Consider the following 25,312-nt stretch of genomic DNA (forward strand, 5'->3'; position numbering starts at 1 on the left):
GGCAGTCAGGATGCTGGTGCTGGTATTCCGATACGTGTCGGGATTCCGGCGTCTGCATTCTGAACGTATCTCGGTGTAGAGAGAGAGAAGAGAGATGGGGTAAGGATAGAAGACCTCAATCAGACCCGGTCGCCAGCGCTGAGCGCTCGCAACCGGGTCGATATTTTGGTCCTGCATACGCGCAGCGGCCGCACTGTGCGTGCGCAAGCCCCGGAGCGAGAGAGAAATTCTCTCGCTCCGGAGCCCACTACAAAAGGGGCGGCTGTCGATGTTGATCGACAGCTGGCCCCGTTTTGTAGGCGGGGCGGGGGGGTGGCTACACAAACTGACGGAACGCCTGCCATTTTGTGGGCGGCCGCACTGACATCAGCAGTGATGTCAGTGGGGAGCTTCCTGCTCCATGGCGCTTGCGGTTGCCGAGACCCAACCTTAGGGTCTCGTCACAAGCCCCGATGGTCTTGACCATCGCGACCATCACCCTGGTCGGTCACTAAAGCTGTGGGTGGTAACTCACAGCTTAGCTAGCGACCGATAGGCCGCATTTGAAAAGTGAAGCGGCCGCCCTCATTCAGAGCGAGCGCTCGCTTCTTGCGACCACCTCTGAATGAGGGGCAAAGCCTTGTGGAACAGCAACAGGAAGAGAGGAGAGGTAGAGTTAGAAGTGTAGACAGAGAAGGAACTAGATTATTCCATTTACCATATTTGTACCCTTGTCAAGGGCCATCAGATCGAATAGCGATAACAAGTGGGTTCGGATTGGGGAGTCAGATCAGAAACTTGCGCTATTTGCACATGATCTTCTTGTTTCCATTTTCAGCCAGGTGACCTTGCTTCCTGCTCTCATGGAGGAATTCCAGAGATTTAGTAACTTAGCAAATTTCAAAATGAATTTCACTAACTGGCTCTGAATGTCTCTATGCCAAGCTGTATCATTGTGGGGCTTCAGGGGCTTTCCTATTCAAATTGCATCCCTCCCAGTTCAGATACCTGAATTTCTCCCTTTCCAATAATAACACCAACTTGTTTTGCCATAACTTTTTCCCTCTATTAAACAAATGCAAAGCTTACTTTCAAAAGTGGTCATAGTTGAGAATCAATGCCATAAAAATATAGTATGTGTGTGTATATATATATATACATATGTATATTTATATGTTTATATATGTATATATCTAGGATGTGCATGTATGTGTACAATATATGTATACATGTGTATATATAGTATATGTGTAAATATATATGTATATATATTTGCACACACACACACACACACACACATATATATATATATATATATATATATATTATGATCAGTTTGATATGCTGGCGGCTGAATAGACGGAAGCTCGATCACTGAAGATCCCGACAGGGGAGATAAGGACCCTAACCCTACCCATCTCCCCCCCTAACCCATCCTTAGTGGTGCCTAACCCTGACCTCCCCCAGGCGGTGCCTAACCCTAACTCCCCCCTTCCTGCACCCTAAACCAACCTATCCCTCCCAGAGGGGTGCCTACCCTAACCTCCCCCCAGTGGTGTCTAACCCTAACTCTCCCTCCCTGCAGCCTAACCCTAATCCTCCTCGCGGGGTACCTATCCCGAATCTCCCCCCGGGAATGCCTAAATCTAACCCACCCATTCCGGAGAAACTAACATACTTACCCAGGTCTGGACGTTCGGGATTCCGGTATCGGTATATATGGACAGCTGGCATCCCATCCACTGGCAATATAACTACATCTGCATATAAACACTTAAGGCAAACATCCATTTAGAGATAATACTGAGCGATTGCACGATTACGACAGGGGAGGGTGTATAACAGGGGAGGGAGTATGACAGGGGAGGAGGTATGACAGAGGAGGGGGTATGACAGGTGAGGGGGTGAGGGGGTATGACAGGGGAGGGGGTATGACAGGGGAGGGAGTATAATGGGATGGAGAATGACAGGGGAGGGGGTATGACAGGAAGGTGTATGACGGGTGGGGGTATGACAGGGGAGGGGGTATGACAGAGGAGGGAGTATAACAGGGGATGGAGTATGACAGGGGAGGGGGTATGACAGGAAGGTGTCACTATTTAATGAAAGGAAGGTTATGCTACTAATTATCTAGTATAGCATACACCCCCGAGTAGAAGGATTAATACCATTTTTGGAGATACTGGTCTAAACATTGAACACCCCTGAAGAAGTCAATAATTCTATGAAACGCTTTGGGTGATTAATGCAGTAGTGAAAGGTGGGCACACTTGGTGTATATGAGCTCACACATCAAGTTTAACAACAGCTGGCCCACCTAAATCACTCTGTATTTGCTATGTAAGATCCTTTTAAAACTTTTATGAATAAAATAATTTTAAAGATATATACAAGTATTGATTCTGTCTTTTGGGTGAACTCTGGTATGAGGTTCTCATTATAGAAATCTAAAGAAGAGATCCTCTCAAATCCTCCATCTTCAGAAAACATCTCCAAAGAACATATCCATCCGGGTTACTGATGTGTTAAATCAAATACATTGGGGTGGCGCATCCCAAAAACCTCCAAACTTTTATATATATATATATATATATATATATATATATATATATATATATATAGTTTAATGGAGTTACATCCTTTCTTGGAAATTTTAACACCAGAATTTTCTACTTAATGATATGCAATTATTAGGATGTGTGGGGTGTACACACACACACACAAAATTAATACCTAATAACAAAATGTGGTGATTATACTTTATCGCCATAATATCGGCACATGATATTTTATTATAAAGGAAATAAATATACTGCGCTCAGCTGATATGTGTACCATTTAATTTCAGATAAACCAATATTCAAATAGTGTTAGTAATAAATGATGAAAATGTACCTATGGGAAAAAAAGGTGGTCCACAAATAAGATCTTAATATAGGAGATGTATTAAACTATTGCAGACAAATCCCTTATACCAGATAAAAACTGTAAATGGTAAACATGTATAAATTGCACCAAAACAGAAGTACAGATAAAAGGAAATATTTATTAGCATGTAAAAAATGCTAAACCATAGAACAATTCCAAAAACCTGCACATGATGTGTTCTTAAACCATAGTAAACTGAAACCATGCACATGCACCAATTGGATCAGTGTTGATTATCAGTGCTTGTGTGAACCAGTGTGTAGAATAATAATAACTTGTTAATGGGGATGGGTGAGATCCAATAGTTGTTGGAAGAGAAAGCCATGGTCTGTATGTCCAAGGACCAGGATAGATAACGTGGATGTAGTTTCAATTATGTGGATATAGTCTCCATAAAGAAATAGTTAATGCCAGTAACACCAATCAATGAGAATGCTTCCTCCTTTATGTTTCCTGATGAAACAACACTACCTCAACTAATTGAAAAAGGCCTATGTGGCTGAAACGCGTTGGGGGACGCATTTGGGGGCGGCCCCACTGACATCAGTCGTGATGTCAGTGGTGAGCTTCTGGCTCTAATAGAGCCGAAAGCCCACTGGGGCTTGAGGTAGACGATACCCTACCACAAGGGTCTCGTCGTAAGCCCTGATGGTCGCGATGGTCTTGACCATCGCGACCATTAACCTGGCTGCTCGCTAAAGCTGTGGTTGGTCACCCACAGCCTAGCGAGCGGCCAAGAAGCCAGCTCTGCACATAGAAGCGGCCGCCCTCATTCAGAGCGAGCGCTCGCATTTTGCGAGCGGCTCTGAATGAGGTCCTCAATGCGCTGTTACATATCTGCTTTACTCCATGATATTTTATTGTTTGAAAAAAAAAAAGAGAAAATTAAATCAGCCAGTCATGTCATTAGAAAGAAAAATGGGTATTTCTTTTAAGTGTTTATAAAGACAGTTGAATGAATTATACAGCGGGTAAAAGAAGTATTGAATACAGCAACATTTTCACATTATTACACATAAATTAATTTATGGACATCTATGCTTTGATTTCTTTGCATGGGTTGTTGCTGACATTTGGTGAACATTTCATTGCAACAGCCCCATTACAAATATATTTACTGAGAAAAATGTTGATGCGTTCAAAACTTATTAATTTTGTTTAATTCAACTGCTAATTAAAATAAGTATCTGCCTGTCTCCTTTCATATAGTTTCAAGTACAAGCTCTGGAGGAGCTTTTCATGATAAGTGATATTTGCTGCACGGACACTACCCATCAACAGAGTTTGCATGGAGGTTTTCCATCTAAAATAATCTGCAGGACTGACAAAAGGGTGTACAAGCTGCAGAGTGAATTATTCCCATTCAATTCGACATCACCAGCATCACTCACAGGTTCACATTTGTGGAAAGCGAATTACCAAGGCTTTAGTGGGGATTGCACCAAGCTGCAGAGAGCGGGACGTAGTCAGCATCCAGACGTGTGGGATGCAGAAGGTCGAAATCCCGGCACCAGAATCCCGACCACTGGCATCCCGAAGGTAAGTATCGAGGGTTAGTGGAGGGTTAGGGTGCGGGCTTAGGGTTAGGCATTAGGGGGAGGGTTAGGGTTAGACACCAGTGGCGTAACTAGGGTACTTTGGAGCCCATGGCAAATTTAAAAAAACTGAGCCCCCCCACCCAAGTATGTGCGCGCGCCTAAGGTGTGCGCCAAAAAAGTGTGTGTGGACACATGCCACAATGGGCTTGGCCACTGGAAAATGGGGCATGTCAACATGATACACCACTGTTTCTCGTTACTCTGGGAACATTCCTTTCCATTCCAAATGCACCTTAATGGCCCCATTAGTAGTGCCCCTTATTTAGTGCCCCCAGTAGTGCCCCTTATACAGTGCCCCCAGCAGTGCCACTTAAACAGTGCCCCTTATGCAGTGCCCCCAGTAGTGCACCCTTATACAGTGCCCTTTATACAGTGCCGAAGGCGTATGCCGAAAAAGGGTGTGTGGACACATGCCACAAGGGGTGTGGCCACTGAAAAATGGGGGTGTGTCAACATGACACACCACAGTTTCTCGTCACTTTCCATTCCATATGCACCTTAATGCCCCCAGTAGTAGTGCCCCTTTTGCAATGCCTACTGTAATAGTGCCCCTTATGCAATGTCCCCAGTAGCAATGTCCCTTATGTAGTGTCCCTGTAGTGGTGCCCCTTATTCAGTGTCCCCAGTAGTGCACCCTTGTACAGTGCCCTCAGTAGTGCATCCTTATACAGTGCCCCCAGTAGTGCCACTTATACAGTGCTCCCAGTAGTGCCCCTTATGCAGTACCCCAGTAGTGCCACTTATACAATGCCCCTTATGCAGTGCCCCCAGAAGTGCACCCTTATACAGTACCCCCATTTGTGCCCCTTATGCAGTGCCTCCAGTACTGCCACTTATACAGTGCCCCTTATGCAGTGCCCCCAGAAGTGCACCCTTATACAGTACCCCCATTAGGGCCCCTTATGCAGTGCCTCCAGTACTGCCACTTATACAGTGCCCCTTATGCAGTGCCTCCAGTACTGCCACTTATACAGTGCCCCTTATGCAGTGCCCCCAGTAATGCACCGTTATGCAGTGCCCCTTATACAGTGCCCCAATAGTGCACCCTTGTACAGTGCCCCTAGTAGTGCATCCTTATACAGTGCCCCCAGTAGTGCACCCTTATACAGTGCCACCAGTAGTGCCCCTTATGCAGTGCCCATTATACAGTTCCCCCAGAGCAATCAGAACACTACCACTGTACTTTTTTATGATACTGGAGTCCCACTATTCATATGTACTTTATTAGTGTCGCTATTGCTGCTACAATATATGCACTTTATATTATTCATTGCTTCTTGTATTGGAATTATTGTATTTCATGTTCTATGCAGATTGCAGCCCTTTTATCATATGCACTTTAATCAATGTCAATACGGCTATTATTATATTTACTTCATTTTTATTGATATTTTGAATTTTATTGTTTTTACTATCTATAAAATAAAGTAATTTTTTAACCACAGATCACCTTTAGCGCTAGCGTCACTTTAAATCACAAGTGGGCTATAGCTAGAAACACTGGGGGAAGGATAGACAGAAGAGGGCTGGAGAAACACTTGGAGGCAGGATAGACAGAAGGGGGCTGGATCTGGAGAGACATTGGAGGGCTGGAGAGACAAGGAGCCTGGAGCTGGGGAGGGGTTGGGGAGACTCTGAGGGGCTGAAGAGACCCAAGGGGGCTGGAGCGACACAAGGAGGCTATAGCTGGATTGAAAGAGGGAGCTGGGGAAACACTTGGGAGCTGGAGAGACAGAAGGGGGCTGGAGAGACACTGGGAGACAGAAAGGGTCTAGAAAGACACTGGGGAGCTGGAGAGACAGAAGGGGGCTGTAGAGACGTAAAGGGGCTGAAGAGACACGGGTGAGCTGGAGAGACAGAAGGGAGCTGGAGTTATAGAGGCACTGGGGGACTGGAGAGATAGATGGGGTTGCAGATAAGGAGACACTGGAGGAGCTGGAGCAAAAACCCGGGTTATTGCTGGGTCTACCCGGTTTGTGGCTATGCCAATTTATTCATGGCCTACTGGGAACACCTTACGATTGAGGCCATGAGGATGGCGGGGGTAAACCTGGTGTGCTGGTGGCGATTCATAGATGATGTATTTTTCATTTGGAGAGGCAATGAGGAATCACTTAGTACTTTTTGTGGAAGCCTAAATACCAATTCTTTCAATATCCATCTTACCTTCAGTATAATTTAAATTGAATTCACTTTTTTGGATCTGGTCATATATATCCATAATGGTAAAATATGCAGGAAAACACATAGAAAACCGATGGATTCTAATTCGTACATCAATATTAACAGTGAACATCACCATAGATGGTTGAATAATATACCTATAGGGCAATTCAAATGCCGTAAAAGAAACTGCACTGATGAAGGTATTCTGGAGGAACAAAATGATGAGATGTCTCACAGATTTATAGAAAAAGGATATACACCAACTATCCTATTAGAGGCCAAACAAAAAGTAACACAAATTGAAAGAAAGGATCTTCTAAAAAGAAGAGAAATTAAAAGATAAGAAGGGTGAAACTCCTTATCAATGGGCTTTCCTAACTAAATATGGAGCACATTATAGAAAAATTGAGCAGATCATTGGAGGATACTGCGGGATGATCCAATTTTAGCACCACACATACCTCCAAAACCGGTTTTTATATATAAAAAAGCAGAATTGTTAAAAAACAAATTAGTGAGAAGTAGTTTGCAAGATAATACTACTAGAATAGTTCGGATATATGGATATATATCACTTCCAGTGCAATCAAAAACGCGTTCCTCAAGAAACCAGAAAAATGGCGACGAGAACAGGATGATGCGTCACGATCTACATGCGTCATCTCCGGTTGTCAGCCCATGTGGACCGCATATGGAACGCGGACGTCATAGACAGGAAACATCATGAAGACGGATTAACACCAGGGGTATTTAAACTCCCATCTTTGAGAGGTATGTCATCCATTTTTGAAAAAGGTTTTTGGAACCGAAACGCATTGTACGGAGGGCATACCAGTTGATTGGAACCCCCCCGGCTTGTGGTTGGAAATGCTTTCTGCGGTGGTGCTGAGCTCTCCAGCCCGGGACCTTCTGCCTCTACTGGCTAGCTCACCGCAGCATCATCAAGGGCTGAGAGAACCATATGCTTGCATTATCACTAAGTGCCTGAAACTGAGGGCCTGATTCAGATCCGGTCGCAAGCGCTGAGCACTCGCAACCGTGTCGATGTTGGCCCACTGGGCATGCGCATGATGGAGCCGGCTCCGTTGTGCGCATGCGCGAGACCCAGAGCAACGGGCGCTCCGTCGCTCCGGGTCTCGCACCAAGGGAGGCGAGCTGTCGATGGTGATTGACAGCTCGCCCGGTTTAGTAGGCGTGGCCGGGGAGTGGCTTCACAAACGGAGGCATTCCCAAGTGAATGCCTACCTTTGTGGGCAGCCCCACTGACATCACCAGTGATGTCAGCGGGAGAGCTTCCTTGGCAGAAGTTCTCTGGGGCTTGCGGCCAAGAGACCCTACCACAAGGGTCTCGTCGCAAGCCCGATGGTCGCAACCATCATCCTGGCCGCTCACTATAGCTGTGGGTGGTCACCCACAGCTATGCGAGCGGCCAGGAGGCCGCACAAAAAAAAAAAAATAACGCCCAGATTCAGAGCGAGCGCTCTTTCAGAGCGTCCGGCTCTGAATCAGGGCCTGAATGCACTCACTTTCTTCTATATGGACCCAAGCTGGGAAAGGAAGTTATGCCACTGCACCATGTCACTTTATTTATGAAATCATTTAAGCCTTTGGAATTAATTATATGGACCATTGCTTCATTTGCATCTTGAGAATTTGATGTAATTTTTACTGCCATTTGCACATACACTGTTTTTTTTTATGTATTTCTGTCCAATAAATCTTTAGTATTTGAATATACTTCCACCACATTGATACATTCTTCCTAAGTTAGCGCTGACACCAACACCTTAATATTTGTTTGGATTGTACTGAAGATTTGTGTTTATCTTTCTGGGAGTTGGTGTAGCTGCTTTTTTATGTTTACGGCGCACCTTTTGTTGTCAAATCATTTAAGCGACCATACTTAAGGAAGTAAATGAAACAACATAGACAACATGCACCTAAATTACTCCATATGTTACATCTATGATTTGTGTTTTACCTTTTCCATTTTTATTGAGTCAGTATTGGAGCACAGAGTAAGCTTGTAGTTTGGTATAAGTACACATGTATTAATGAATACTGGTCTATTTACACATCTGTAATATGTCTCATCATTACAGACCATGCGTATCACTGATCTGTTTGACAAATGTACCAAAACAACCAACTCTCATGTACTTGTTTCACAATAAACACAAATAGAAAAAGCAGAACATGCTCATTTTAGAGTGTTTAGAATTCTGATGCCTAAGCTCACAAACCCTATGAATGGTCATCATTTTGTGTGTTTGTACTAATGCTTATTATCGTTTGGTTCTAAACTCAAAAGTGAATACACATGTCAGTTATATTGTAGCTGGTGATTTCCTTCTGTAAAACTCTGGTATAATACTAATCAATAAAGTACTATACCTTTTTTCCATTGGAGCAAAAACCCGGGTTATTGCCGGGTCTACCCGGTTTGCGGCTCAGTGGAAAAGGGTACCAAAGCAAATGACAATCAGCAATTTGCTCCCAAATGCCAGAAAATGGACAAAAACGGTTTGAACAAATTGTTTAAATCAAACATTTAACAAACTTGTCTGACCAACCATTTTCATCTGTTTTCTGGCATTTAGGACCAAATTGCTGATCATCATTTACTCCCATTCCTTACCAGATTGTCATTCCAATCATGGTTGGACAGAAAATCTTTACGTGTGTATGCAGCTTAAGCTGTACACGGCGTGCTTAGTTTGGAGGACTAGTGCTGCTCTCAGAGGCAGCTGATAATAATAAGCAGGTGTATATGTGCTTAGTGGAGGTGACTGGAGCCGGCCCGGGGATAATAACACCACCATCACGATGATGACAGCACACACGCGAGCTGCTGCTGCTGACCCCGCCCCCTGTCACTGATGATGAGTGCGGCCGGTGCAGGAACCACAAGTTTGTAGTTCTGTTTTCTGGGGAAAACTTTTCCCGCTGACACCGCGCTCTATTTAAACGTGTGAGGGGGAAGAATCTGTTGGTTACACCGCCTTCCTAATGGAACAACGTGGCCGCAGTAGACACCGGAGAGGAGGCGGCGGGGGTCGGAGGCCATTCCGAGGCCGCGGCTCCAGCGGTGACAGAGAGTTTGTCCACAGAGGGCACAGGGACCGGACAGAGCCACGGGAGAATGAAGAGCAGGTGAGGACCGGAAAGGGAGGGGCATATGCAGGTACCACCTCAGTTAGTATGGCATGGTGGCTGGCTATTGTCCTGGTGGCGGCCGCTGGCTGTGTGCACTGCGTGTAATAATAAGCCCGTGGTTACCACCAGCGACGGGCGGCGCAGTGTCCGGCATGTCAGTGCGGTTACTGCAGGCTGAGCACATTGGGGGGGGGGGGGAGCTGGCAGTGACCCCAGCAGCAGAGCATGTAGTTATACACATAATGCATAATACAGACATTCCCCCTCCCTGCTTGTAATAGACAGAGATGGAGTTACACTCAGCAGTAATTCATGGGGAAAAAAAGACCAACCCGTGTAGGGTAAAGCAAAACAGGATGCATAGTGGAGAACAGCACAAGCATCAGCCCAACTTCTGACGACCATTTTCATCTGTTTTCTATCATTTAGGAGGAAATTGCTGATCATCAGTTACTCCCATACGTTAACAGATTTTCATTCCAAACAATAAACTAGTTGGCTGGTTGGCCAGAAAATCTTTACGTGTGTACCCAGTTTAAGAATGCTTTCAAAAATAGAAATGTTAATAGTTTATTTTTTATCAATTAACAAAATGCAAAGTGAATGAACAGAAGAGAAATCTAAATCAAATCAATATTTGGTGTCACCACCCTTTGCCTTCAAAGCAGCATCATTTCTTCTAGGTACACAAAGTCAGGGATTTTGTAGGATTATATTCAGGTGTATGATTAACCAATCTACCAAACAGATGATAATGATCATCATTTTCATATGTAGGGTGAAACACAGGGCCTGTTTCAGCAAGGAACGCAGTTGCTAATACGCACGCAATTGGGCTATTCGCATTGCGCATGTGTATGCATCGCAGTGCGCAAACTAGCAATTGCGATGGGAACTGTGTTTGCAGAGGCTGCGCAGACCCAGAGCAGAGTGAGTGGCAGGAAGTGCCGTTTGTGGGTGGTGGTGATGGGGGGTGGTCGGGCGAACACAAGCGTGCCAGTGCGTTTCAGTGCCGTCGCATGGTCGTGCATAAATTAGACACTGCATGGCCATAAGCAGCCATAGTACTGATATCTGAGCAAGGTCAGGGCTTGTGCAAGTGGGCTTATGGGTCCGATGTTACCGGTTGTTTCGCTATGTTACCCTAGTATACGGATGTGAGTAAGAGGAAGTGGGCGTCCTTATGTCAGGCTGCGTTCGCAATGTGAATGCAAACATTTAAATAGCATCACTGATATTAGCAACTGCGGTGCATGCTTATAAGCAGAATTGCGTACCATAGCGAATCAGGTCAACAGTCATTAACTGAAACGGAAACAGCTGTGTAGGAGGCTTAAAACTGGGTGAGGAACAGCCAAACTGCTATAAAGGTGAGGCTGTGGAAGACAGTTTCATGTCACAGGTCATACACCATGGCAAGACTGAGCACAGCAAGAAAACACAAGGTAGTTATACTGCATCAGCAAGGGCTCTCCCAGGCAAAGATTTCAAAGCAGGCAGGAGTTTCAAGATGTGCTGTTCAAGCTCTTTTAAAGAACCACAAAGAAATTGGCAACGTTGAGGACCGAAGACGCAGTGGTCGGGCCAAGGAAACTTAGTGCATCAGATGAAAGACATATCATTCTTGTTTCCCTTCGAAATCGGAAGATGTCCAGCAGTGCCATCAGCTCAGAACTTGCAGAAACCAATGGGACCCAGGTATCTACTGTTCGGAGACTATCTGAGGAAGCCGCCGAGGATTCTAAGGCGGAGAAAAGCGTTATATGCAGTCGGAGGTGATTCCCTGCTTCCTTTTACAAACACTGTGAACAGTGAATTTTTGCCGCCGGATTGAAATCATACACACCGGGTAAAGCACGTGTTTTTGAACCAAAAGACTTGTTTTATACTTAAGGGACACCACCAGGGATAGTCCTTTTTGAGATGTTAATACATTAACTATGCATGCTTTTTAAGTTTTTATAAAAACTCTCCCTGTTATCCACACCTTACAAATTCCCACAGCCTAATTATCTCTTAATTGGAACTATTGGGACAGCTGTCCAAAAGTAACGTAACAACTATATATCTTCTTTGAGGACATTGTTATAAATATATCAAAAATAGTGCTACATGCACTCCTTTCAACAACAAAAAAGGATACAAAACCTCTCCAAATGGAATCTTATTAGAATACTGTGATGTTGCAAATATTTTTAACCATCTGTTTTTTTTTTACTTTTGCACGCCAATTTCCACTGAGGGGTACTGAATGATGCTATATTAAATGTAGCTACATATTTTGTAGCACTATCATATGTGGAACATGTAGATTTTTAGGTACCTGTATATTTTTGTATGTGATTTTTAATTTATTTCTTATTTCTGCTACACTTCATTACATATTTTATTTATATATTATCGTATTTGTTATTATTCATCCATTCAGTATTTTTACTTATATTTATCTTATGACATTATTATCTGCTGTTTAATTAAGAAACGCCCCATAAAAGACCAGCGCCTATTCTTTTATTTTCTCTTTACTGTTCGGAGAAGTCTGGCCAGAAGTGGTCTTCATGGAACAATTGCGGCCAAAAAGCCATATTTTAGACGTGGAAACAACACCAAGCAACTCAACTATGCCAAAAAACATATAATATGCTATGTGGTTATGTGTTTAATGCTGCTAAACTTTTGATTGCCACTAATTGAAAACAACCTACTGCGCCCCCCATTTCCTGAACTAATCAATAGAATTTGGTACACCAACTCCATGGAACGTATCACTGTTCTCCTTCATTACAAAATTCCAAAATGTAACGAAGTATGGACCCCTTGGTATTTTCATTTTGATAAGCCCCTTACAAGCCTGGTTTGACCCTTATTTTAGAATAGCAGATTTGAGTGTTACCTTTTTCGCTCTATTAATTCTGGTCTCACTTTTGGTATTTTGTTGACTGTACTGCCTGGTGCACCCCCCTTCCCCCTTCCCAACCCAGCTTCTCTTATCTTACAAAAAACAAGCTAAAACAAGGTAGTTTGACGTCTTTTATTATTTTTTTTGTTCCTTTTGTTGTTATTATATTCCCTTTGCTGTATGTAATTTTCTATTTTTTTTATTTTGTCTGTTGTCTACATTTATAAATAAAAAGAAGAAGAAAACATTGGTTCACTGATCCTAGATAACCAGTGGGAGCCTGCAGCTAATTTGTAGCTGATTCTTCCGTGATCAAGCCTGGCTGGCGAAACGTGCGTCGGTCTCCAGGGTGCCCTGCATGTGCACAATGTAGAACACCCCTACACTCAGGTTATATTGGGGATTTCATTTTTCTATTATACTAAAGGTTGGAGCTTCTCTCTTATACAGCGTCCGCGACACTGACACTCCATTTGCAGCCCCTGTACATTTATATTGCTATATTATATACAGCAATCACACTGCTCTGATAGTGATTTCAACTTAATTATAGTTGCAGCTTTCTGGTGCCCTATTATGGTTACATGCAGGTCACTGCATTCTACTGATTAGCAGTCCCTGCTGTATTAACATCTCTGTATGATAACCAGACAGTACTTTTGTTGTGTATGTGAGTACATAGATACCATTTATAGGGTCTGCTTTTTACCCTTCCCTAGGTGACTATAACAGAATTACATGATATATATTGCCATATGAGCAGTCCCTGCTTAATTCAGTGTTATTTTCTTAATAATAGCAAGTTCATTATCTCCTATACTATTGTTTTTTTGTATATACTTCCAGGGTATCTGTCGATTAAGTCATGATGCGCTAAGAGAATGAGATGATATATGTTATTCACAAACTGCCAACTCTATCCCCCCTTTTTTTAGAGGACTAACCACTTATTGCTTCAAACCCTTTTTAAATTCTCTGTCACTACATACTAAATTGAGTTAATCATCTCATGTGACTATATCTTTATATTGATATGGGTTGAAAAGTTTCTTTTCCTACCTTTCCCCGCTTACAACCCAGTAACTTCCCCCTTCTCTATTGTCCAATGCTACAATAGCAAGACAATAAAGGGTAGAAATGAATGTCTGTTAAAGGGGTTAGATATTGTCTATATTTCTTGGGGTTACTGTGAAGCACGGGTCTCTCACCTCCCAGCCTCTGCTTATTGCAAGATGGGAAGCAGCAGAACTCGTTGATGGATCAGGCTTCTTATACCCCATACTTCTATTTTTCTGTACTACATGGTATTATATTGTTATATTGTGTGGATCTATATAATCTAATATTGACCATCGGTACACTGTAACTATACATTCTTTCACCCCCCGACTGCAGCCCAGTAATTTCCCCCCTTCTTTTTGTCCAATGCTATTATAGTATGACAGAGGAAGGGATTTAAATGAATGCCTGCTACAGGGTCGTGATCTTTCTTTATTTTCGAGGGGTCACTGTGACACACGGGTCTCTCACTTCCCATTCTCTGCTACAGCATGATGGCAAGCAGCAGAACTCTGTGATGGATCGGGACTCTTGACATCCATCACTATATCTTTTTTCTGTACTATACGGTATATCTCTATAATTGACTGGTCCATTTACTGGACCTGTTTGTTCTGTTATCTCATCTGGAGATTTTTTTGATTGTATTTTCAGTTTGCTACAATAACATCGATGTTTCTCCATTCAATGAATGCTTAACCATATATCCTTGACTAGTTTATGACCTGGGTGTATTTTATATCTTTTTTGTGATATACCAATACTGTTTAGTATTGGGTATAATTTCTGTGTATTTATGTTGTATTGTCTTTACTATATTTCGCCATTCTTATGGGAATATTCTTCTTCTCAGCACCTTTCACCATCACGACTTTTTTCTTTTATTTGTTTCTATGTCTGTATGTGATGTTAGTCCGTTTTTAGCTTGAACTCATTAAAAGTTATATTTTATTAACCACTACATGCTTACTAGCTATAAGAGTGCGCCATAATAGAGTCTTGGATTTGGTCCTAGGACCTTACTCCCTCTCCCTTTTGTTCTACATTGACTTACTCTGAGCAGCACCACCACAACTTCAGCAATACATTTGGATCCATACGAATACTGTGGATATAGCCCCTCTTTCTCTTTCACACAGAATAACATATTCTTTGATATTTTTCTTTAATTATATGGTGATTTTGTTGCTTGTGCGGTGGGCATCTTCCCCTCCCCCCTTCCCCTGTTCTTGTCCTCTAGTTTGACTATGTTACAGGAGGCCCAATTTTGCTACTCCATTAGCTCACATAGCAAGATGGAGGAAATTCTCAGTGTAATAACTAATGTGGCCACTATGCAGCAGGTGCAGTTGCTGGCCGCTGCTGAGGCCCAAATGGAGAGCAACAAATAGTTGCGGGCATAGCTCAGTTAGCGTTAGCTATGACTGGGTGAACACAGGCCTTCCCTGATGCAGAAAATGACACCCTCAGACAATGTTGAGGCCTTTCTGTTGTCCTTTGAGAGGACGCCAACTTGGCTCAAATGGCCAATAGAGGAGTGGGTAGCAAAATTGGCTCCTTATATGATTGGCAAAGCACAGCAGGCCTATGTGAATATGCCCGAAGCCTAGGTGGCGAATTATTGGCAACTAAAGGCGACGATTCTGGCGCGGATAGGGGTGACAGGGCCCGGGAAGGCACACCAGTTTTGTGACTGGCGATTTAAGCCAGGGGCCGCAATGCGTGCTCAGCTGGCCAACCAAGTGAATTTAACCAAGAGTTGGTTAGAGTCGGAACGAAACCCGCTGGACAGGATCTTGGAAATCCTGGCAATTGACCATTGCATGCGGAGCCTAAACCGGGAACTGAAAAAATGGGTCCAACAGAGTGATCCTCAGTCATTTGAAGATCTGGTGACAGTCATTGGTTGATATTACGCTCTGGAGAAAATGGTCCGGACAGCAGAGAAAGCAGGCAGGCAGAAACCAGTGCTAGTGGCTAGAACAGACCGCAAGATGATTTCAGAGTGGCTTGCCGGGGCACTACCAGAGGAATTGTCCAGATTGGGTAAAATCAGTGAATTGTATGGTAGTGTTATTGGGCCATATTTCCTGCTTGTTTTACCATGTACTCATCCACAGGTAGCCCACTTTGATATCCAGCACTGTAGTTCCGGAAGGTCTGACAGACCGGCTACCACCAGTAAAAGTCCTATGTGTCCATGGGGCTACCAACGAATATGACCGTGTCCGTCTTTCTGCTACCCTGTTCTGGAAATTTAAACTTTAGCGGATTGGTCCGGACATTTCGGCAACTGAATCACTGGTCGGATGTCCGACCCTACATGATCATGTTACTCACACCCCGGAGCCAGAGTCGGGAAGAAGCACTCTCTTGAGCCTGGGTACCAGGCTTTCGCTGCAAACAGACCAGCAAACTTTCCCAGCCGGAGGAGAATATTGGTCTCCTGTGTTCAGAACTGTGACACTCTGGGACTTTGCTCCAGATCAATTAGATGATTGTGCACTGGAGAGTGCTTACAAGAATGTTGTGAGAGAGAATGAAGCAGTGTTGGACTGGGACATTAAGGGCCCACAGGGGGAATGGAATGGTAGGGGCCCACTGAAGGGAGGCGGTGTAAAGCTAAAGGGGTGTGGCTAGCTAGCAGAGGAGCATAGGTAAAATTTAAAAACATGTACAGGTCCAGAGCCAAATAATAATAAAAAAATAATAACAACAATAACGCTGATTCTGGTATTCTAGTTATAGTTTAAAACCAGGTAAGTAATAATGTTTATGTCCAGTATCCAGAAGGCATTGGGTTTAGAAGCTGTAGCTCTAGTCAGCTAGCTTGGATACAGCTATCAGTACTGTAAAGTCTGAAATGTATGTACAGTGAGGGAAAAACCCATTTAGTCCCGTTCAGGGGCGTAGAGAGCGCCACCAGGCCTTGGTAAAGAGGGGGCATGGCCTAATTGCAGGAGGCGTGGCCACATCCCCTTAAAAAAAAAACACACAAACGTCATCTTGCATGGACGAACATCATCATTCCTGACTTTTGTCCAGGAATGATGATGTTCGTCCATGCAAGATGACGTTTTGCCTCTTTTTGAGTTCCGTTTTTTTGGAGGGAAAAATCCGAACTCAACGTGCAAACTCGAACCTATCCGAGCCTGCACATCCCTACTGTAAACACGTAAAAGTCTTCACGTGTGAACATTCTGCCGACAGATGTTGCCCACCTGATTTATATATATCATCTGCCGGCAACACCCAGCCTCAAGTTGTTGCCTACCAGTGCGGCAATACGATTAGACTGCGGCATCCCCATTTGGGTCTAATATACATTACCTTATTATTGGGGACTTTGCACTTGGATACCGGACTGTTTCCATATCAATAGGACTCCTGTCCTGAACATCCAGCCTAAAGATCTTACCCACCAGTACAATATTCAGACTGTTATTTAGATCTATTTAGAAGTGACTATTATATCATATTAGATAACAATACCACGGAGTGCTCTATCCATTTTTGTTATATCAGTTTAAGGAATTGTGGATAATTCCTGAGAGAGCAGCTAGTGGTTATACACCCTCCCTATGAGCGCCGACTGCTTTTACTTGTCTTCTATACAGTGCCTACCATATACATAATGCAGAGTGTCACACTGCCCACCATATAATGCAGAGTGTCACAGTGCCCACCATATACATAATGTAGAGTGTCACTATGCTCACCATATAATGCAGGGAGTGCCACAGTGCCCACCATATAATGCAGGGAGTGACGCAGTGCCCACCATATAATGCAGGGAGTGTCACAGTGCCCACCATATAATGCAGAGTGTCACAGTGCCCACCATATAATGCAAAGTGTCACAGTGCCCACCATATACGTAATGCAGAGTGTCACTATGTTCACCATATAATGCAGACTGTCAGAGTGCCCACCATATAATGCAGGGAGTGCCACAGTGCCCACCATATAATGCAGAGTGCCACAGTGCCCACCATATAATGCAGGGAGTGCCACAGTGCCCACCATATACATAATGCAGAGAGTGTCACAATGCTCACCATATAATGCAGAGAGTGTCACAGTGCTCACCATATAATGCAGAGTGTCACAGTGCCCACCATATAATGCAGAGAGTGTCACAGTGCCCACCATATAATGCAGAGAGTGTCGCAGTGCCCACCATATAATGCAGGGAGTGCCACAGTGCCCACCATACAATGCAGGGTGTGCCACAGTGCCCACCAAATTATGCAGAGCATGTCACAATGCCCACCATATATGTAATGCAGAGTGTCACAGTGCCTACCATATAATGCAGAGTGTCCTAGTGCCCACCATATAATGGAGGGAGTGCCACAGTGCCCACCATATAATGCAGAGTGTCGCAGTGCCCACCATATACGTAATGCAGGGTGTCACAATGCCCACCATATAATGCAGATAGTGTCACAATACCCACCATATAATGCAGAGAGTTCCACAATGCCCGCCATATAATGCAGAGCATGTCACAGTGCCCACCATATAAAGCAAAGTGTCACAGTGCCCACCATATACGTAATGCAGAGTGTCACTATGTTCACCATATAATGCAGACTATCACAGTGCCCACCATATAATGCAGGGAGTGCCACTGTGCCCACCATATAATGCAGAGCATGTCACAGTGCCCACCATATAATGCAGGTAGTGCCACAGTGCCCACCATATACATAATGCAGAGTGTCACAGTGCCCACCATATAATGCAGAGTGTCGCAGTGCCCACCATATAATGCAGAGTGTCACAGTAGCCACCATATAATGCAGGGAGTGCCACAGTGCCCACCATATATGTAATGCTGAGTGTCCCAGTGCCCACCATATAATGCAGGGAGTGCCACAGTGCCCACCATATAATGCAGTGTGTCGCAGTGCCCACCATATAATTAATGCAGAGTGTCACAGTGCCCACCATATAATGCAGGGAGTGCCACAGTGCCCACCATACAATGCAGAGAGTGTCGCAGTGCCCACCATATACGTAATGCAGAGTGTCACAATGCTCACCATATAATGCAGAGTGCCACAGTGCCCACCATATAATGCAGGGAGTGCCACAGTACCCACCATATAATGCAGGGAGTGCCACAGTGCCCACCATACAATGCAGAGAGTGTCGCAGTGCCCACCATATACGTAATGCAGAGTGTCACAGTGCCCACCATATAATGCAGAGAATGTTGCAGTGCCAACCATATAATGCAGGGAGTGCCACAGTGCTCACCATATAATGCAGAGAGTGCCCCAATGCCCACCATATAATGCAGAGCATGTCACAGTGCCCACCATATAATGCAGAGTGTCACAGTGCCCACCATATAATGCAGAGTGTCACAGTGCCCACCATATACGTAATGCAGAGTGTCACTATGTTCACCATATAATGCAGGGAGTGCCACAGTGTCCACCATATAATGCAGGAAGTGCCACAGTGCCCACCATATAATGCAGAGCAGGTCACAGTGCCCACCATATAATGCAGGGAGTGCCACAGTGCCCACCATATACATGATGCAAAGTGTCACAGTGCCCACCATTTAATGCAGAGTGTCACAGTAGCCACCATATAATGCAGAGTGTGGCAGTGCAAACCATATAATGCAGAGAGTGCCACAGTGCCCACCATATGCAGGGAGTGCCACAGTGCCCACCATATAATGCAGAGCATGTCACAGTGCCCACCATATATGTAATGCAGAGTGTCGCAGTGCCCACCATATATTTAATGCAGAGTGCCACAGTGCCCACGATATCATGCCGGGAGTGCCACAGTGCCCACCATATCATGCAGGGAGTGCCACAGTGCCCACCATATCATGCAGAGCATGTCACAGTGCCCACCATATATGTAATTCAGAGTGTCACAGTGCCCATCATATAATGCAGGGAGTGCTACAGTGCCCACCATATAATGCAGGGAGTGCCACAGTGCCCACCATATAATGCTGAGTGTCACAGTGCCCACCATATACTTAATGCAGAGTGTCACAGTGCCCACCATATAATGCAGAGAGTGTCACAGTGCCCACCATATACGTAATGCAGAGTGTCACAGTGCCCACCATATAATGCAGGGAGTGCCACAGTGCCCACCATATAATGCAGGGAGTGCCGCAGTGCCCACAATATAATGCAGTGTGTCACTGTGCCCTCCATTTAATATGGAGAGTGCCGCAGTACCACCATTTAATGCAGAGAGTGCCGCAGTGCCCAACATATAATGCAGGGAGTGCCGCACTGCCCACCATATAATGCAGAGTGTCCCAGTGCCCACTGTATAATGCAGAGAGTGCCACTGTGCCCACCATATACTTAATGCAGAGTGTCACAGTGCCCACCATATAATGCAGGGAGTGCCGCAGTGCCCACCATATAATGCAGGGAGTGCCGCAGTGCCCACCATATAATGCAGAGTGTCACAGTGCCCACCATTTAATACAGGGAGTGCCACAGTGCCCACCATATACTTAATGCATAGTGCCACAGTGCCCACCATATCATACAGGGAGTGCCGCAGTGCCCACCATATAATGCAGGGAGTGCCACAGTGCCCACCATATAATGCAGAGTGTCGCAGTGCCCACCATATACGTAATGCAGAGTGTCACAGTGCCCACCATATAATGCAGAGAGTGCCGCAGTGCTCATTATATAATAGAGAGTGTTGCAGTGAATGTGATATAATACAGAGAGCATCAGTGACCCATATATAACACAAATATGAATACACCCTTTACACACACACGCAAGCAATATTAATACAACACAGCCTGACACACACATGCATCATTAATACACCACCCTTGAGATAATATTAAAAAACAGCATCCCCAGAAAAAAACCCAAATCCACCCCTCTCCCCAATCCTCCTCATATACCAACCCCTTAGATAACACTAAAACATATTTCAGACCACCAGTCACACTTACCTGCCCATATGTCCTTACCTCCATATGTCTCTCAGTGATGGATGGACCTGGCTCCTCTGCTCTGTGTGCACCACAGTGAGCGCCTCCAGCAGCCTGGGCTACTCACCCTGCTGGCTGCACGTGACATCACTGGGTAAATGGTTGGATCTACTTTACCCGTGAAGTGGGTGGAGCTTAGTTGGCAGAGGATGGGGCTTCGAACAGCCGGGGGCTGAATGGGCAGGGGTCTGGAGGGTTCACTTGCCCGTTGTTAGGCCCTGATGGCAGCTTACCTCACGTTCGCGGTCCGCTAAGCTCCACCCCCTCATTGAAAGAGGCATGGCCGTAGCTAGGGTAGTGCGGCCGGTGCCATATCACAGGGCACCACAGGTCAGGGGGTGCTGTTTGGGCCTGTCAAATTTCTGTTTATTATCATTCTTGCTTGTAGCTTCCTCTAATTTCATCCCCAGCATCTCCTGGCCTCTCCTATCTCTTCCCTGGTCCTTCCCCATGAAGCCATGGCCCTTTTTTGGGTGCAATATATCCCTTTGAAAAATGAGGGGGGTGCAAATGCTCTTTCTGGCACAGGGCACCAAAAAGTCTAGTTACGGCTCTGGGCATGGCCACAATGCACTGAGGCCCACTGGGGAATTACCCAATTCCCCTGCAGCCCAGTCCAAGCCTGGAATGATGTATGGAAGGCTAAGAGATCGGCTGAGAAAAAAACATACTTTATGATAGAACGGGACCTGCTGTATAAGGTAGCTGTGGTACAAGAGAGGATAGTTAAACAACTATTGGTGCCACAGGTACACATTCCATTGGTGTTGGCAGCAGCCCATATACACCCTAAGGGAAGGCATTTGGGAGAGGAAGACATTCTCAAATGGGTGCTCCAGAGGTTTCACTGGCCAGCATCTATCTGACTAATACAATATTCCCAAATATACCCAATAGCCTGCCAGTCTATTGAAGCTTGCCATACTATTTTATTCTCTATCCCATTTACCACAGAGCGCTTCCCTCTATATATTTATGGTTCCTAATTGTGGGTATTAAGGACAACCCTTTAGGGGACAGCAGCTAGTGGTATAACATATACCCTTCTGTAGGAGCGCAGACCGTATTTCTGCCTAACATTGAAAAACACAGTTACCTCTATTGTGCGAAGGAAGGAACCAATAAAAAAAGAAACATATCGGTGTACTATTAAACACCTAACGCTGCAAGTCTGCAACACGGCAGGTTTTAAATAGAAATAGAACACCGACATTAAATATTATAAAGTGCCATCAGGTTAATAATTGTCCCAATATACAACGATATCATCATTCACACATTACTATATAAACTATATAAATATAAGATACAATAACAACAGAATATACAGGATTGGTGAAATATATTAACAATCACCTCATTCCACCTAAGGGATAGAAATCCAATATATAAAATAATTAATTGATATATAAAATATATTCCAAGTGATAAGTGGTGAAAGGGAATTTTAACAGCACCTTTCCAATAATTCTTTTTCATAATCCTATTATCTACACTATTGTGATTTGAATCAATATTTCGCCTCCTTTTTCTGGGTATATATTCTACTTTCTTCTTAGAATGTGTGTTTACTAGGTGATCATATATAGAGTAACAGGTAGCACCTCTGCAAGTAAAATTATAACTATATAACTAATTCCATTGAAATTATAGCATTAGAGGTTTGGATAGAAGCAACATTTCTTTCTCTGTGAAATGGTAGACATTAAACATATATAGATACTGGTGCAGGACCAATAATCGTTTAATACAATTAATAATCACTCTGCAACAATGGGTAGGCACTGCTACCATATATATATATATATATATATATATATATATATATTGCCCAGGGTCTGGTCCTCCCCATTCCTAGTTATTATATGATACATTTATTGATACCTATTTAAAACCTCTATGCAATCCTGTCTATACCTTCTAAAATCCTGCCTATACCTTCTAAAATTGTTGCTATTTAGCGTAGTGAGTAGCACAGTAAATAAATGCTGTCAGACTTTGAGTGTGGTTCCAAAGCACAAAATAGTTATTATTCAATATAAAAACAGATAGTTACACGCTGTGATCTAAAGACAATTAGCGCAAATAAATCATACAGACCCAAGGTACAGTTGTTACATATGCACGCGCTCTGGGCCCAGATACCAGCATCAGCAATAGAAACCTCTGTCAACAGCACAGCAACAAGACTCTCAACTGGGGTCAGAGGGCCTGATTCAAAGCCGGACGCTATTTGCGCTCGCTTGTCCAGAAAAAGGGGCTGGCTATTTAAATTGACCGTTCGCTCTTTGCGGTCTGTTGACACCTCTATGTCTGAACGAGCGAACAAAACATGCGGACTTTTTTTGTAAAAAACGCCCCCTGGTCGCTCGCATCATACGTCATCTCCGCTATTTATTAGATTAATCGAGTACATTGAAAGGCGAATGAACTGCTCGCTATTCTTGTGGTAGCATTTTCCTACCGCAATCCTGCGAGCAGTTCTGGCTAAAAGATACCCAACTGACGTGGTCGATGACGCTGCTTTGTTAATTATGCACACCCATAAAATGCCCATTTTGACCGTTTGGCACGCCTGCGTTCGGATCTCCACTCCCCGTTTTTCAAGCACCTACCCCTGTTACCACCCACAAACGCCTCACTCTGTCACTCAAATTAGCAGGCATTCGCTATATTGCGAGCGCATGATTTTCGACCGCACTGACTGGTTCGCGCATGCGTACTAAAACCCATACGCATGCGCAGATGTGCGAACATCGCTCGGAACGAACGAGCGGCCGCTTACGAGCGGCTCTGAATCAGGCCCAGAGAGCGCACATATATACACTTACAGGGATAGGCAATACAATAGAACACATTGGCATGATTCCATTGGTTCTTCTTAAAGGTGCTTTTGTTACAGGATAGTTCATAGGTCAATTCAAATGGACACAAGTCAGCCTCCAACAGCCCTTTATATCCTTTTTCCCGCTGCATGCTAATCTAAGCTGGTAACATTACAAAGTACATTTTACTGTTTCAACTCTCTATAGTCCATAGTTTGCAGATGCATGTTGCGATCTTCTCACCGATGATACCGGAAATCTGTTGAGACACAGTGGATTAGTGCAACACTAAACACGGTCTGCTTAGCATGTACTAAACCTTAGATATCAAATAACCTTTATTTCACAACATTAATCATTACTGAATAAACCTTGAATATTACACTTTAATGTTAAGGAACTTTTTATGTAAGTGTGCAGTATGTAAGTATTGGGGAAATGGGAAAAGACGCTAGTTAGCGCTGTGCGACTATGTGTTTTGTGGAGTATACCATGGTACGTGTTTTGCAGGTTTAATCAGCTTATATGTTTTAGTGACTATCTGTATTTATGTGGTGAGGATTTTTAACTTCTTTCCATTGCATGGGAATCACACAACGCTAAATAATAGCATCGCCATATGTACTTATAATGGGCAAGATTCACTAAAATGGCGCTGGGCGTCCAGTCGCAAAGTGGCGTCTCATTGCCATTCGCAAAATGGCAACGCCCCGATCTAATTTTAAACCGATCTAGTCTCAGCCAATTATCCAGCTTCAACAGTCCAACCTTTGATAGCAAACAAATGCTATCATACTCTGATTTTAAAAATTTGTTTAGGCTTACATTATGACATTATTTAATGTTAATTTATGGGATGGCACAAGGTGGTTCTTAATCCATCGATAATGTGTCTCTAGGAGGGGACATAAAACTACCCCTATACGCACACCACGGATCTTGGGAGATCATGGGAAAGATGTGGGGATGCACCAATCCTATAGAGGAAGTTTTGAGGGGGAATAGGGACTTACATTTTTAAAATAACATTTTAATAACACATTTTATGAATGTCTAAATATTATACATTATATGATGGTATTTTCTCTGGAAGCCCGGGCAAATTCTACCCACTCCCCCACACTGTCAGCTCCCCTGGTCCCGTTACACTAAGGTGCCAGCACACTTTGTGCCACATGCAGATAGTTGTCCCAGTACCCACCATATAATGAAGAGAGTGCCGCAATGCATCAATACCAAAAATATAAGACAGAAGACCATTGATGGGAATAACGTGAAAGAGGGTTTTTATCATTGTGGGAGATGCTCTAATTGTAAACTGTTGGGGTACACAAGCACGAGACCAACCACTATGATTAAATCAAACCAAACCAACAAGTAATATTTAATTAGAGGTACACTTTCATGCGATAGTGATAATCTAATATATTTACTTGAATGCCCATGTGGGTTGCAATACGTGGGGCGCACCACAAGAACCCTCAAATTAAGGATTTACGAACATTGTCGAAATATTCACAAGGGTCTAGAGACCCATAGTGTCTCAGAACACTTCAAGGTCACTCATGGCTGCAATCCCAAAGGCCTCAAGTTCACGGGTTTTGACAAAGTGATCTATAACTGGAGGGGAGGAAATAAGATAGACGCCATAAACCGAAGAGAAAGTAAATGGATCTATGACTTACAGACCCTT

Source organism: Taudactylus pleione, unplaced genomic scaffold, assembly GCF_031769625.1.
Source record: "Taudactylus pleione unplaced genomic scaffold, aTauple2 ptg000707l, whole genome shotgun sequence".
Lineage (NCBI taxonomy): Eukaryota > Metazoa > Chordata > Amphibia > Anura > Myobatrachidae > Taudactylus > Taudactylus pleione.